We start from the raw sequence: 16,037 nt of genomic DNA, 5'->3' as shown, positions 1-16,037 counted from the left end.
ATCACAAAGCAAGAATAGCAAGCTATGCACTGTGGAGAGCCTTCCCCCAGCAGTTTCATAATTACTAAGTTGCAGATGCAGCAAAATTGTTGAAGCATCCCTATATAGTGTGAACACATCCAACTTGCCTGCTTTGACTGTCTATCACATGCAAAGATTTTCTGGGAGTCTGTGCCACATTTGGTGCACATCCATATCTCTGGCACATCTAACATACCATTTATACGCTAGAATTACATTTGTTCCACTATAAAATGCGTATAGTAGAGGAGAAGCCATATATTGTCCTGGATAGATACTAGGGAGAACGCTAGTACTCTCAAAAAATCTGATGATCCTTTGGAATTCCTGCATATGGACAAGAGTTGTCATAAGAACATAAGCTCAAGTTGATTCAGATGCTAATTGTGACTGTACTGTCGTTGGCCATACATTATCTTTTGCTTATTTTTAAACTTAAGAATGATTTTGCGGATAAATATAGTGTCACCATGATAGGTGACGCTATTAATATTATCACTGTTAATAGGTTGTCTTTCATGAAAAGGGAATCTTGTAGCGCCCACTGATTCATGAGTTGTTTATTGATCGTGACGTTTTGATACTGACCTAAGCATGGTTCATTCAAATATCAGGGTAGAGGGCTCTTTTGACATCAGACCACCCCTGAGGATAATGCAGAAGTTGCAAAAGGTTGTTGATGAGCAACAGGAGATTTGCATCTCCCAGGAATGAGAAACATATAGGGCAACAAGGCATGTCCTGGGCAGTGCTAGTAGGAGAAAAAGAAGTTGTGAAAGTGAGAAGCATCAAGCGGCTGGCAGTGACAGGCCAGGATGCTTGAGGAGCACCTAGCAGCTACTGTTAAATCTGTGTATGAGTTATGTACAGCAGAAACACACTATGTCAGGTGAAGGTGTAGAGGATAAGCAAGTAGGTAAACCTGGAGCAATCAGACAGGACAGTTTCCAATGAAAAGACGACCTCAGAGTCTCCACCGTGTTGTAACCCTTGGGTCTTTAATCAGCTAAAAACTGAAATTTTGGGGAAGCAATGGATAAGCAGCATGTTTGAATACTGAGTAAACAGAGGCCAAAATATCAGCTTTGTTGCCAGTATTGTAAAAAAATACTCCCAGAGACAAATTCTCCAACAAAGAGGATGCTTTGCTAAGCAGAGAAATGCCTCAACCTGGGAGCCAGGTAGGGCACAAAATGGGGTGACTGAGCAGCTGAGCGAAGAGGCAGAGGAAGCTGGGGGTAAATGCTGGTTTTACCTCTAGGCCACAGTGACCCTATGTGTATTCTGCTAAACTGTGGGCTGTAGTGTTTAGGTATTGTATGTCAAGACCTGAGAGAGTTTGCAGTCTAGAAAATATCTGTAAATTTATATGGCTGTCCAAACCGCAGCTCCCCCGAACAGGTACTCAGCCTGCATGTACCGTGCTAAGCAAATGCTGACGTGTGTGAATGAGGATGGGAGCATTTATCCTGCCCTGCCAGGAAGGGAGCGAGTTGTCTGCTCAGTATCTTTCAGCTTCATTTTCTTGTGGGGAGAATTTTGTACTGTTACCCTGCGGAGAAACAGGATCTGCAGCCTTTGGAGGAGCAGCGTATAGATTTTTCTCTCCTGCTCCACTGTTCAGTCTCATCTCTCTCCATGTTGACTGCCTCCTTGTTGGCTTTCTGTGCCTGCCACAGCCAGTTTTTTACTCCTCCTTTGTGTGTCCCTTCATTTTGATTCCTTTTCTCTGTTTACCCTTCTACTATATTTTATTTTTCATGCTGTGTCATCCTAAATTTCTCCCTTCTCTTAAAAAATGGCTTCTTGTCTTTGTTGCTCTACCTTTTCTCTTTCGTTTCTGTTTCAATACCTGTTTCCTTCCCCTCCAGAGGAGGGGAGGTAACCATGCCGCTTAAGCAAACCAGCAGCATGCATCTGTGTACTTGTTCCCTGTCTCTGCAAAGGTCCTCCCTGTGTGTCCTGGTTTCTCCTCCTAGTTTTGGGAGGACGGAGAAGCTGGTAACGAGGTCTTGAGGGCCCAAGTTTGCCGCCTGCCTTCTCTGCACACAGACATCTAATGGCAGGCACACCTCTGAATTTTCAAAAAATGTTTACTTATTTTATTTTATTTTAAAAAAATATTTAGACTGGATCTACTGTCTTTAGGTTGTTTTAAAACCCTATGGACTGTTGTAGTCCAAAATGTGAGTGTCTTTGTGTGGCACTCGCTGAGTTAATCCCATTCTGTATACAGTTGAGAGGCATTCAAAAAAGGGGTCCATAGAAGTGCTTAGCTTTCCTACTAGTATTTATTCCCTAGTTAAGCTGGCTAATTACCAGATTTTTCACCAAATTTGCAATAAAGATGGCAAAAAAAAAATTTTTCTGGTTTGCTTGTTTGCTAGAGAACTTTTTATTCTGGATTTTTGATTTATAGAATATCAAAGACTACTGAGCCTCCTTCCGTTCATTATTCTGCAACTCACTTGTTTATGCACTGTCACCTCAACAACAATACATGTGCCTGTTTATCAAGGAACATATATATTGTTTTATCCTTTTCTGTACTGTTCTCCATCATTGCTTATTAGCAAGAAGGCAGGGGGTGGGAGTGAGGGAAAGACTGCTGTCATCTAAAATGTGGTAATTAAATAAGTGCTATTTAGTCTTTCTTGTGGGGGTGTATTTAAAATTGGTTCTTGTTTTGTTATATTATAGGCCTGAGTTCAGTCAGTAATGACCTCAATAGTGTCTGTTTTAATGTAATCCCTCCTTGCTGACTGCTGTTCCAAGAATAAAAATTTAAGCCAAAAGATTTAATGAAATCCTTTGGGATTAGTGCTCACTGGGCTGGGGAAATTGCATATCAACCTTTTATCTGTACTCTAACCATAAGGTTTGGTGTTTGAATAGGAGGGTGTCCAAGAGAGACAACTCGGAGTTCATCAATAATTTACATTTTTGTTAGTTACAAACCTGGTATTTGGGATTCTGTTGCCATAGCAATCCATCTGGGCCTGAACGGATAGTGTTTTAAGTGATGGTTGTATAGGGATTCACAGTGTGTGCTTTAAATCTCATCTAAACTAATCCTCAGATCTGTTCTGTTACTTATTTGAGGCTTCAACAAAATCAATGTTACTCTCAGAAAAAAGTTCATGTTGAGCAAATTAAGCCTATAAAATATTAGACTATGCATATGACTAAGGATTATCAACTAAAGTTGATAATGTAGGACAATTTCTGTTTCGATATGTGAAGCAATTAATAAATGCCCACAACTCCATTTTCTCAAAATACATTTAATTTGTTGCATATTATGCAACTAGAAATTATCCAGACTATGTACTGGTTTATTAGATAATTTATACTTCATAATTGAATGCTAGCCTCATTTTCCTAGATGTCAGTTTTATGTTTTACAGGATGTCAGTCTATTCATAATACTGTATAACTTCTACTTTCAATTAATCTGATTTTCTCTCATAAATGATTCTAAAGCTGAGATAAAATTTGAAATTCCCATTTTTGTTTCTAACACTGCTAAAGCTGTGTTTTGAGGCTGTGTAAATTGAGCAGACTATCACCCACAGTTTTAAGTTCGACCTTCGGTTTATATATTTGACTTTGTAACCCAGAATTTCCAAATGAAGCTTATTCAAAGCCTCCCACACAGGCCACATAAAGGCATGTCCTCAGGTTTGATAGGCAATTAGTAAACTCCACAACAAACTTGGGAGAAGTTTCAGCTTTATCAGAAACAAACCCCTCCTGAAACTAACTGATTTCCAAAGCTTTCAATTCTTCATGAGAAAAATGTTGTCCGGTTGTGTTCTCAAACTGTCACTAAACTGTAGTATAAACATATTTTCAGCTTTTATTGCTCAAGAGTATAGAGATTGACTCTGCAATATTATTCCTCAGTCTTTGGAAGAAGAGAGATAAAAATATACAAATAATAGCCAGATGATCTACTCATGACTGTTTAGTGCATGATCCTAAAAAGACAGAAATTGTTTCTTCCTACAGTTTAGAAAAGACCACCCAGTTCTTCTCGCCTATACATACAAAACTAATGATAGATTAAAAAAAAAAAGCACCCTTAGGCAGATGGCCTAAGAGATCTTGAAGAAACTTTAGTTACCGTGCAACTACTCTTTCATCTTTCATAATGTGGTTCAAGGTGAATTATGAAGCATATAATAGAAGGGGCTTATTTTGGTCGTGATTTTGTGATACTAAAAGGTTCTTTGTTGCCTCTAATATATGTAAATCTACTCTGTTTCTATGAGTTAAAAAAGAGTTTCCTGAAAAAAACTGCAAAAACTCCCTTGATTGCAGTGGAATAGGATTTCATTGCATGAGCAAAAATATGGATGTATATTCTTAAGTTCGGTGTGGCTGAATAAGCTTCGTTTATTTTAGAGGTCCACTTTTTCTACCGCGGCTTAATGAGGCTATTTCCATAACTGGTTACAACTAAGTGTAACTGGGAACAGAGAACTTAGAATTAACTAAAAAAGGCTTTCTTTTGATTGCTTTTGCATATCCTTGTGACTAACTGAAGTAAAAGCTGCAGATTTAAATGATTACTTACCCTACAATTACATGCCCTAAAGTATCTTCTGTAGATACCATTTGTAAAACACAGATTATGCTTCAACGGGTTATTACAAGATGTATTCAGGTATATCAAAATGTGTTTCTGTTGATATGTCCAATGTTTTCATTAGAAAAAGTCTTTCCTTTCAAATAGTATTGAAATGAAAACTGAGCCTTGAAAGATTCTAGTAATATGACAGATGCTATTTGTAGCTCTAGAAATATAGTTGTCACGGCAGGGGATCTCCTGCATTGAAGACCCACAGGAGTCCATAACCAAGGGTGAATGAATTAATCTTCCAGCACATCTTATAAAAAATAGCATGTGTTTAATAGTAAGCAACAGAAAGACAGTTGAATTTCTCTTGTAATTTTTTGATCTTTCTCTACAAAAATGAATCTTCTCTATTTACTTTATTCTCTCTACATATTTTTAGCTCTGCAAATCCTTTCAAAGAGTGTTGGCAGTCTTCTGGATTATTGTTGATTTTTATTGATTGTTTTTTACTTATTCATTCCGGATCTGCATTCTGTTTTTTGTACATGTTAGAAACTCCCTCTGTCAACTTCAAGGGAGCAGGCAGGCTGTCTCTATTTTCACTTAATGAAGCACCGCTTTCTCTCAAGAGAAGCAAAATTAAGCAAAACCATATCTAGAACATGACCTGTATTTTGGTTCAGTTATTTCCAATTAATACTTGAGTAAGCGTCCATCTTTTCTTTCTTTTACATTTTCCGTCTTTGTGGCAGAAGAAACAGTTAATCCTCAGAAAGGCTCAGTAATAATATGACACAGCTTGACACAGACAGCTTAGAGAAATAGGGGAAGATTGAGACAGGGTACCACAGCGCAGGTGTGACTGTGTGTGTTAATTTCTCTAAGGCTCTTGCAGCTATCTCTATTCCCATGCAAGATGTACACAGAGACCTGAACCGAAACCTGGGTTTGAACCCCAGGGAAAAGGATTGGGATTAGGGCTTTTAGCTGGAACCTATCCCTGCAATGAGCCAAGCTTAATGCTTGCAGATTTGGAAAAGTTCAGATTTGTGTCTGAATTTCAAATTCATAAGTTTGGGAGGGTTTGAGTGACAGGGAGAGACAAAATTTTGGTTAAACCTTTGCAAGAGATATTTGAGTACAGTAGTTCAGATTAGGTCTATTACTGGCTGTATAAATAGATTTTTCTACGGCTAATAAGGAGCACCAAGGCCTGCCAAGGCTATTTTCAGGTATGTTACAAACTCTCAGAAAGAAATGACTTGATCCCACAGCTGTGTTTTGCTTCAACACCTAAATTATTCTAAACCCTTTTGGAGACAAGGGTTTCATATCACTGTCCAGCTAATTTAGCGTTGTTCAAGTGCTCCACAACTCCTTATTGATGTCTATGACATAACAGAATAGGCTGCTAAACAGAAGAGCTAACCCATATAGTTTTTAAAAGGTTTAAAAATTAATAACAAAATAATATTGTATGCTTCAGACTCATGGAATATATAGCCCTCAGCTCAAAAAAACATGATTTATTGCCTAACAGGATTCTTTAGTGGACTGGCATACAAAAGAATGGCTTCTGAGACATCACAGATGTTGAAAGAACTATACAGGAGGCAGTAGTAATTTCTTACTAAAACAGAAGGGAAAAGTAGATTTTTAAATCAATTATATTCTGGATCCTTTATTATTTGGGCCATTAATGAAAGTAACCTGGCTAATTTAGAGTGACATGCTGGAGGGAATCATGATTTGCCTTTTTTAAAGAGTAGAGTAAGAGTTGATTTGATGTAGGCTGACAATTTTAGGTAGTGACAGTTTCATCCTTCTCTGGAAAAGTTGATCCTGAAGTAAAAATATATTCACCTATCTTGATAACCATCCATTTGACTCTCTTTTTTAACCGCATCAAACAAATTAGTCATTGTTGCATTTAAATGCCTGCACAATTTGATCCTGCCTGCTCTTTCATGTCTTACCTGCTTTAAGGCATCAGTTTCTGCCAGTGTTGCCAGCTCTTATTGCCCATCAGTCCAATTTTCTCTCTTCTCCCATACTGCCTTTATTTGTGAAAATTGTTCCTTGTAAAAATCTGCAAAGCCAGTGTGCTGTGTGCCTTCAAATCCTGCCTTAAAACTCACCTCTGTTGTGATGCCTGTAAAGCACCTGAGAAAGGCTCAGCAGCTGGTGTGCTGTGATCAGTGCTTATTATGCTAATTGCTGGCATGAAACAGTGGGAGTGAAGCATCAAACATCCCTCTGCAGCACATCCCCACACTTCTCCTGCTAGGGGGTGGGGAAAGAGGCTATGGCTGTCATTTGAGGTACACAGGGTTTCTTCTTTTACTCCTCAGTCTAATGGAGTAATTTGATTAAGATCTAATACAGCGTGAGAATTTAATTGTAAATGGGGGATTGCCACGGCCACAGGTGTGAAAGCCTGTCACCTTCCCCAAACTGGGGAGAGCCACTGGTGTCCAGATGTGATTTAGGTGCCCAGAATGTGGTAGCAGGTTTCAAAAGATATTTGTCCCCAGAACCTGTGGATTCCCCACTTCTCCTTGTATTGTAGGACATAAGACTGGAAACTTTGTCTTTTAAGGAAAAGGAGTCGTGTGGATTTTCTTCTTTTCTGGACTCCTTGAAAATTCTGGGCTTTAAATCTTAGAGTTAACCAAAACTAAATGTAAAAATGGCAACCTTCTGTGGTATGAATGAAATCAGGTCATTTATTTTACATAGATGATAAATACATTTATTTATTTTTCTTACAGAAACGTGGGATCCTGAATAAACAAAGAGAAGAGAGTTAAGCACACAATCTGTATTGTGAATAGTAAGTGAACTAATTACATATTCTGAGGCTGAACACTATTTGTACTTGCATCTTGGGTATTTTTCCCTATTTGAAGTTCTTTTAACAAGTATAAGAAATTAGTACCATGAACATTCCTGCCTTCTATACAACTCAGTTTCATTTCACAGGACTTTTTATTCATCCTATAATCATTTTTTTATTCATCCTATAATCATCTAAGGTAGGAGGTCCAGATAATCCATGCAATGTATCTTCATTGCTGCCCATAGTGAAAATATAGCTATTGCCTTTTATTTCTCAATCAAAGTGAATTGTGTTGCTGGAAAGTGCCAAGGTATAAATATTATTACCCTAACATTTGCTTACATCTGAAATTTTGCAGACCAGTATCTAGGTTTTGGGTCAGTATAGTCAGTTCCTGTTGAGTGGGAACATAAGAGAATAAGAGAGTTTTATGGGTTTGTGTTATCCGATTAATCATTGATTGCTGTTTCAGACCAATCACCTACAAGCTTACAATACACAGCTGCTTGTAAAGGTTGGTCTTTGATAACTACTGTTTTATAAAACCTCAAGAAATTAAGACTATCTGTTGAGACAAGAAAATGAGCCGTGTTTGTGTTGTGGATGATATTATTGATGTTGTCCTTTGAAAATAATCTCAAGTTGCTGAATGAAGTACCAGCTGTGATACAGTGGAAAACAGACAGTGCTTTTATTGCAAATCCTGAGTTATATGCCCTGGCAAAAGAAGCAGGGGATATGGTTGTACTGCGTTATTGAGTATCAAAGGGTAGCAATATCCTTTGGGAACCAACATGGGTGAATGCATGTTAAGGCATTCCTACTAACAGTTCAAACAAAACAGTTCCTCTATGTTATGTGCTAGCAGAGGCTGCCTCTTTGTGGCAGAAGGTTGTGGACAGTATGTACCATCCAGAGGATGTGTGCGGTTCAGTAACATTTTACTTAAAGAATATATGTCTGAAAGTATAGCATGCAGTAGAACTGAAAGAATGTTATTGTCATGTATGAAATCCCTATTCATTTAGCAAAACAGGTGTGTGGAACAGACTAGACTTGGATGGGAATACATCTTAGATATTTTTTGGCAAGCAAATAAAAATAATACTCCAGTGGAAAAAAAAAATTGTAAACCTCAATAGCAAAAATATGCCCAATGTTTCTCTGAGCAACCAAGTTCAATGATGGGTCTTAACATTAAGTTTAATCACTGACATCATGAAAGGAAATGTGTGACATTTCACTGAAGCTGAAGGCAACATAACTCTTCTTTGAAAATTGGATGCTATATATGCATGGCTATTTATATAATGCACCCAACTGTGCTACCAGTAGGCATTTTTCAGACATGTAATGAGACATGTATATGTTCCAGCAGATCATTAGAAAACAAATAAACTTTTAAAAAACTCTAAAAAATCAACAACACTTGTCTTCTATTTATTCATTCCTTTTAACTTTCCATTGCTTCTTCTGTCAATCTTGCATTTACAATCTCACATTCTGTCAGCCCTCCGTTTTCTGCCCCTTTCCTTCTCACTTTCTATGGTTTACATTCCGTATATGCTGTCACACCTCTCCTCACCCTTTATTTTTCGAGTCTTATATCTACACAGGTAAACTATTCTAACTTAATAGTTTCTCCTTATATCTCCCACACAGTGCCATCTCTTCTTCCTCTTTGCGGATTTGACTTGTAGAATGTTCCTGATATTAGACAAATTCTGAACTTGCCAGGTATTTATAGTATGAAATAGATATACTGCAGACCAAAGGAATCCAATAATGTGCTGAACAATATACTTATATTTATACTTATATCCGAGGAATTGTGAAGGGTTGCAATATATGAAATATATATGGGTCAGCTCTTGCAATTTTTATTTGACATGGAGAGAAATACAGTGGGAGTTTTGGGAGTTGTTATTTAAAACACAGGATACCTTCAAACAAATCAGTTATACTTTTCCCCAGGACCTTAAGTTTTGGCAGCAGATGACTGATGGGAAGATGTATAAATGTTAGCAATTCCAAGCAATTCATATAACACAAATGATGTATGCATACAACAAATTGAGAAGTTGCTGTAGACCTGTTCGTAGAAAGTGAATTTCACTATTACAGACACTCAAACATACTCTCTTTGCATGTATTCCTCTGTCAGCTGTCCAGAACTCACAGACAGCTGTTTCAGAGTAGCCTGGCTTTATTTGTGTGTAGTGAGAAAAAATTAATCAACTCTTATTGATACTCCATCACATGCAAATTCTCTCTCTCCTGCTGGCAGAATAGGTTGATGGAACCTTTTCATAGTATCCATCAGTTAATTTTATCAGTCATGGTATTGTGATTATAAATGCCCTAACAATAAATATATAATTACAGAAATGAAACTGTACAGTGATTATTTAACATTTGTAATGTGTAATTCATTTAGCACTCTCTTTGGAATATACATTGGAAATTAGAATAATAAAACAGAAATAAAACTAGGTTTAACTTTCATCCATCATCGGTGAGGATCAATGTTACCAGCTTCATCGGACTACACATTCAGCCATGTAGGGAAATCCATGCACGCTACCTTTGGGTCGACTTAAAATACGTCCCTTGTGAACTGTATGTTATTTCTACACTAAGCAATAAATCATTCTCTTGGCACTGGGTTTGTTAAATTATGCATCTTCATTGTAAAGTATTTCTTTTTCTCAACCACTTTTCTGAATTAAAAGCTGAATTTCAAAAATCTCAGAGCTAAGAGGCAAAAATACTGGATTCCAGAAACAGATAAAATTAATTTTGTTCTAAGTTCTTATTAAGAAAGGACAAAATAAAAGCAATGATATAAACTACATTTTGTGCTTTTTAATTTTTATTGTCTTTATTTTAAATGTAAGGCCTTTGTCATTTGACTTTGATATTTCAAAAGATCAGACTCATGCTTTTGCGGAGGAGGGAAAAAAATCTCATGTGTACCAAAAAAAGATGTTCACGCACAGTTAGTGGCAATCAAATTTCATCTGCCACATACTTTGGTTTATCATCTAATTGACATTTTTGATGGCTGCTTGTCACGGTCCGCGGGAGTGACGGGAAAGAATCATACGCATTCACAGAATGCAGGTTCAGTTCCAACTTTATTCGGCAATTTGCCCATCTTATATATGTTTGTGCAGTCGTACACTTTGCTAGGCCAATCACCATGCAGATTATGTCACAGGTAGCCAATCATGGCACCGATCACGCACACAGCGATCATGCCTTGTACCTTGCTACTTATTTAGCAAAGCTATCTTACCCTTAACCTTGGTTCCCACTGGCTTCTGCTGGTTTATCTGTACTTTCTCAGGATGTATCATTTCCAGCTGCACCAGTGTCCTTGGTGGACTACTTCAAAGCACGTAGCAGTGGCTATAGCCTGAGGCCTAAGGCTTCAGCAAATTTAGCTACTAATGCTAAGCAAGTTGTGCTAAGCAATTAATCCTAAACAGTGTTAGTTCCATGCTCTATATCTCATATAGATTATTGTTCTGAAGCACCGCAAGGGCCCCAACACTGCTGGTTAATGGTAGTTTTTCCATTCTTCTTGCATAAATACAAGTTCAGGTAATGTGGTATAAATTAGGAGACTGCACAAATTATGAGCTAATACCTAAGGAGGATGGTGGAACTACATTCTACTATAATCAGATGAGAGGAGGCTTGGCCTGTTGAAAATGGTTGTGTGGGCGGTTTGACTCCATTACATGTAGAGGAGCTAAATTCATATTTTACTTACCATTAGCTCACGAGCATCCAATATTATAGTTGTTTACCCTCATTTCTATCTCAAAAGCTACCGTGTTTTATATTTTACCATTTACCATATAATACCCGGAGGTATGCAATGTGCCAGAGGTAAGGTAGCTAAATGAACAGATCCTCGGTTTTGGAAGGGTCAATTTTGTATAAGTTAAATTTATGAGCCTTCAAAAAGAAATGAGCCTGTGGTTTCTGAATGTTCTCTGCTAATCACAATAATCTTCCATTATATTACAGTTTCAGTCTTTCACTGCAACACAGTAATCTAGAAGCAGGATGGAAGTGCCCTCATTACCTATGCTCCTAGGTTTTCTCATTGTCCATTAAGATTCATGTGCATATACTGCAGGTTTGGTTATAATAGTTCATTTGAGTGTTCACACTACCTGAATTCTTTAATGAGGTCTTCCCATAAATTAGTTTCACTCCCCCCCTCCTCCACAATGGAAGTATAAACTTGTTGGTAAAGTATAAAGTAACATTTGCAGTGTAACAATCTTTTTGTCTCCATTTTTGTTATCATGTTAAGACTGTTCAGAGTAGTATATTCTCTGTGTCTCATCTGCTTACAAATTCTGTGCCTCAAAAACAGATTTTTCTTTTTTTTATTGATCTTGTATTACAGCTTCAGTTTTGCATTTTTTAATGTGAGATCTCTGACATGGATTTAGATTCTGTAGTGCTCTGAGGTATGCTAGTTATGCAACCTAATTTTGCAAAATGGCTCTGTGTATGTACTTCCCTGGGGCTTCAGTTTAGTTGTCATCTATCATTTTAGCACCGTGATTGATTACTCTCCAGTATTTAATTTATCTTCTGCAGCTTCTCAGCTTTTTCTTCAATTGGTAAACACGTACTTTTCTAGACACATTTTCAAATGATGTGTTTTCCAGGTGCCCCAGAAGTCATGTAATCACATTTTTCTCAGCCAGGAATTTAACAATTTAAACCATTTAACCATTTAAATAGATTATTGGCTGAAATTTTATCTTGGATTCCATTATTTGGAAGTTTTACACCTGAAATCTGTGTCGTATTCTTCATTTTTAAATGCCGTTGTATAAATTTATTCTGAATTATACATGTTCTGCATTTACCAACTACTCTCTGTCCATCAAATAATAATAACAGAATTGAGCACCTTTTTTAAGTCTCTGGGCCAAATGTATGGGCTGATGCTGCCCCTATATCATACCAATAGAATTTAACCACCTTTACACATTAGCTTTCAAAAGCTGGATATTTGCTTGTTTAGTTTGCTTGTTGGAATTTCACAGGATGTCTTAACTCAGTAGGGTTAAAATGTGCTTAGTTTCTTCTCTTGTATACTGTGTTGCTGTACTATAATTAGCTATTTTTAAACATTAAATTGACTATCATCTTGGCTGTGATTTTAAATAAGGCTCTTTCACAGTCATAGTAACCTTCCATTAAAAAAAGGAGGGGGGGGGTTGCATTAAATCATATTTCGTATACACGTGGCAGCAGTTTTATGCAATTACTGTGGCAACTTCCAGGGATGTACTATAGTGAACTGCTTCTGTGATCCACATATATGGAAATTTTAACTTCAGATTTCCTCACTCTTCCAGTTTTTATTATGGCTCTACACTATCTGCATTTCGGATGGGGAGGTTCATCATTTGTTTTGGTTTATCTTACTTTTTAGTTACAGGCTGTATTTAATATTTGTGATTAAAATCTCTCTTAGGAAGAAAAATTTTACTGTGTCCTCATAGTGCAGCTTTGCTGACACTGACAACTGTTATTGTAGCCCTGTTTTTAAATACAATCAAACAAAATGAATAGACAAGGTTACAGGCTATTTGGGGACAATTTGATGAGTTTCCTAAGCCGAATGAACCAACAGTGATTTGAGCTGAAGGCACAAGTTTTTGAATGAAGTGTTTGTAATGCAGATAACACATAGACCATGTTTCCAGTCTCAAACATGCAAAAAGCTTTAGTTGGGTCATTAAAAATAGTAAGAAGCTGGGGTTTTTTTAATGAGTCATGTATTTTGGAGTTTTTCTCACTGCTGCCTGATTCCCTTGACTGACTGTCCTTCAATCCCATGTTTAAACTCTTCTCCAAAATCTCAAGGTTTAGAAATGCATTCTTCATTGAAAGATGGGATTTTCATGTAGTCACATGGATCCAGGAGTTGGAGCTTCCAGGGAACTTCCCCAAACATTTGCTGTGAAGTCTGGAAATGCTGTGCAAAATGCATGATAGCCTGGAGAGCTCAGCTAGTACTGTACAGCAGTGCACTTTGATCTTTCAAATAATAAGTCTCTCAATACCTTTTCAGTTCTAACAGAAACAGTGTCCAGGCTGCTCTTATACCATAAGCCTTTTCCACTCATCCTTATAGGTTGTGATGCCAAGTGAGAACATTTGTTTTAGGGAAGAAGGATGAGAAAAAAAGGAATAAGATGTCATTTAGATTGTACAGCCTTAACCAATTTTAATGGGATTTTGCTGTTAGAAGTATGTCTCAGGGTCTGTATCTTTAAGTAAAATGCTTAACACAGAGTTTATTTAAAGATCTAATTTTACTTCAGGGAAAATAATTTTAGGAGCTTAAAACTGCATTAAACTGTTAGTTATTAAATTGTTAGCTTTTAAACTGTTAACAGTTTATCCTGTCGATAACAGTGATACCTTCTGGAGAGTTACAGTCTATTGGGCAAATATATATATAGGGAGTTTTTAAAATGGGAGTTGCATCTAAACCTCATACATCTAAGTATGTACTTACACATTTCTTAAGGAGCATAGAAGCAGTGGCTGTTTATATATAAAACCATATGCTTTTCTGACAGGTCTAAATACTGACAGTATACAAACTGTCTGTGTAGCTTTACTTCTGCTACTCCCTTTTGTGTGTTCGCTGGGCATGGGACAAGCCATCTTACGTTGCTTCAGACTGAACAGTCTAAATTGGCTTAAAATTGATACATGAATACATTACCTCTATTCCCAGTATCTTTCTGCTAGTAGTTAAACTGTTAACTGTAGCATATAGTATTTTCCTAAATTATCTGCCTCTAACACATTATTTCTCATCTGTTTGAAGAGGTTCTGTTTTCTGCTGATTAAATATTTTAATAAGAGCGCCACAAAACCCCATGTTTGTTTCTTTTCTTCTTGTCTGCATGCAGGCATGTGTGCTCACTCAGTCTCTCTCACTTGCTCTCTCTGTCTCTCTCACTCTTTTTTTCTCTGTTTTGCTGGAACATTATGTCCTCAGTTGTCAAATAGCTTTCTCTCAGCTGAAGTTCCAATGCAGAATTGAAAGAAATCAACCAGAAGCCCTGGAAAATGGTTCATTTTTACCGTGAGACAGAATTTTAGGAGGCTTAAATGAAGAAAGTGTATTAATAAAAAATACGATATTAGGCTTGTGGAAAGGGATCTCCAAGATTAAGCATATGAAAACAGAAATGATATGACAAGATTATGGAACCTTGAAGGTTTATTTTTTTCATGATCTGCTTGTTTCTACAGACTAAATAAAGCTCCATTTTATTAATCCCAAGTGTCCTTTTATTTGTTGCAATATATTAAATCAGGCGTAACACTCCAAGGTACAGCTTTGCTTCAACATTAGGTTGCCAGAAGTAACAATGCCAAAGTGCAACTATCAGTCAGCTGAGGGATATGGATACAACACTGAAAAAAATATGGATGATTAAGCAAGTTTCAGAAACAACACATTCTTTTCTGTACCAATAGGAGATTTTTAAAAAATGTGTATAGTGTTCAATAAAGTGTTGAACAATCTGTGTTTATTGACTAATAAACCAGTTTTGTGAGTTAATCTGTTGGTCTGTAAGGGAGAAAGAGAAAGGTTATGAGTTACAGACTTCAGTGAGTTGCATGGTACAAGGAAAGCAGTTAACACTCTAAGAATTATATGACAGTTGTGAATCCTTGCTGCATAAAGCCGTCATGGCTACAAGGAGACATTAAAGCAGCAGTGTGTTTTCTTGGAGTCCCTTCTGGATTATTTTCCAATATTCTCTTAGGCAGAAATGGAAATTCCTCTCTCTTGTAGGGAAATGCATGAGTAAGGAAAGTTTTGTTATGTTCCTTTCACAGTTTCATCCAAATTCTTTTTGTTGCTAGAAGGTCAGAAGAGCCTTGTGAGAGGCCCTGAAAACCACCTTAGGACTGTAAATCTATTGGAAGTGTCATTCGAAGAATTCTTCAGAAAGTTGATTGAGATATCTGAGGAAAGGCATTTCTGTAGCGCTGAGCACTGCTGTGCTGCTAAACATAATGGGAGGCTTTGGGGGGATGAATCAGCATGCAGCATACCTATCCCTGATTAGCCTTGCTTATTTCTAGACATATATTCCAGTTACCAAAATGTTGCCTCATTGATTTATTAGCTTAGGAATAAAGTGTAAGTGTTGTCACAACTTCTTTAGCAGAAGATACCCCTGAAAATTATGAGTAGGTAATTGGACAGTTCCTTTAACAACTTCAAACTCGCAGATTTACAATGAACTGAGCTCTGACAGTTGATTTTGAACTGTTGCACCACCTACCTTATGAAAGTTATCTCAAATTGGGGTTTTAGAAGTACTTTGCAGGAGATTTAGATAATGTTTATGTGTAAGTTATTTTAAAATTTACTGAATATTCAATTAGTACTTCTCATGGGAAAAGCAGGAGGAGCCGATGAGCCCTGAGTTCCAGTCTCAATTTCAAATTACATAGGCAAACAAACACCCCACCACCACAGCAAGAAAAAAAAAATAGAGAAAACAGGATATGTCAGAACGT

At 37.1% G+C, this 16,037-nt stretch overlaps 1 protein-coding gene across 1 annotated transcript in view; it reads left to right on the top strand.

Moving 5' to 3' along the window:
* The window catches only part of SYT1 (synaptotagmin 1), a 360,397-nt gene that overhangs the window by 117,658 nt on the left and 226,702 nt on the right, over positions 1-16,037 (top strand). The window contains exon 3 of the mRNA XM_067313026.1: positions 7,375-7,436. The gene's annotated coding sequence lies outside the window, so the exon portion shown is untranslated. The remainder of the gene's footprint in view (positions 1-7,374; positions 7,437-16,037) is intronic.

This window comes from Apteryx mantelli, chromosome 1 (genome assembly GCF_036417845.1).
Source record: "Apteryx mantelli isolate bAptMan1 chromosome 1, bAptMan1.hap1, whole genome shotgun sequence".
Classification (NCBI taxonomy): Eukaryota; Metazoa; Chordata; class Aves; order Apterygiformes; family Apterygidae; genus Apteryx; species Apteryx mantelli.
The sequence above is the reverse complement of the archived record's forward strand: the minus strand, read 5'-3'. Positions and strand labels throughout refer to the sequence as shown.